The sequence below is a fragment of the Myotis davidii genome, unplaced genomic scaffold, assembly GCF_000327345.1.
Source record: "Myotis davidii unplaced genomic scaffold, ASM32734v1 scaffold65, whole genome shotgun sequence".
NCBI lineage: Eukaryota > Metazoa > Chordata > Mammalia > Chiroptera > Vespertilionidae > Myotis > Myotis davidii.
Genome location: NW_006297833.1, coordinates 522748 through 523902, shown reverse-complemented (window position 1 = coordinate 523902; position 1155 = coordinate 522748). Strand labels below are relative to the sequence as shown.

The window sequence follows — 1155 nt, the reverse complement described above, 5'->3', positions numbered from 1 at the left end:
CAGGGCGCCCCCTCCAGGGGAAGGAACCAAGCCTCCAGGCCGGTCCTGTGGCTTCTCCCTGGGCGGCCACATTTCCCACCGAACGATCCTGGCCTGTGCCCAGTGACACAGAAACCGATGCCCAGAGACAGCCCCCGACGGCTGCTCTGATGTATGCGGCTGTAATTGGCTATAAACTTCTGTGAAGTGACCATAACCTGCTTGCGGCCTGGCTGAGGCAGAAAGGAGGGAAGAGAAAAAGGCGGAAGTGCAGAGGGCTGGGAAGATCTCATGGAATAAAAAGGAGATGCCAACAGGACTCTCCCCAGCACACTTCCCGACACTGTAAGTGGCATCCCTGGAACCAATGAGGCCCACAGTCCGGCAAACCTAGAACCTTTGCAGGAACAGCTCCTGAGCAAGCATCTGGCGCGCGCGCACACACTCACACACACACACACACCCCGAGACTCCCTATTCGGAACAAACGACTCCTGTCTGGAGCAGAGACTAAATCCGCACCACGGTTTCTCCTCCCTTCTGCGGTTTCTTGCCCTCCTGCTTCAGATTGAAACAACCCTTTTGCAGATCAAAAGTTCAAAGACCGGGGCGCGCCCCCTTAGTTCCTAGACTGAGTCAACACCTCCTTTCCAGACACAGAACCTCTCCGACTTGCTGCAGCTCCGATCCCTTGAGTTAGCCCGAAAGGCTAGACCCGGACCCACAGGGCGTCCGCCTGGCCGCCCAGGTCACCACTCTCCTGAGCCGTCGGATGCGGAAGGAGGGCGTGGAGAGAGAGGTCCAGAGCCCTGCCGGCACAGTGGGAGACTCCCTCTTCCAGGTGACTGGAAGCTGCGCACCGAGTGCGAGCGGAGGCAGCAAGCGGGGAGGACGCGACCCCCTTGGTACAGCCGTGCTCCCCGAAACTGAGCCGGGGTGTGCAACCAAAATACTCACTCCCGACCCCCTCCAGCCTAGGCGCTGGGGCTAGGGAAGCCCCGAGGGCCCGGGCTTCCTGATGTTGTCACCCGGACCCTCCTTCCTGGCGCGGAGCCCCCAACAGCCCGCGACACCCGGGTGCGCACGGGACACGCGGCCCGTCCAGCAGCCGGTGCGGGTCCGCACCTCCCAGGGCGCCTTCGCGCGGGGCGCGCCGCGCTTACCTTGGCTTCCGAG

At 62.3% G+C, this 1155-nt stretch overlaps 1 protein-coding gene across 1 annotated transcript in view; it reads right to left on the bottom strand.

The window, feature by feature from the left end:
- The window catches only part of CDX2 (caudal type homeobox 2), a 5161-nt gene that overhangs the window by 3441 nt on the left and 565 nt on the right, over positions 1-1155 (bottom strand). The window lies entirely within an intron of this gene.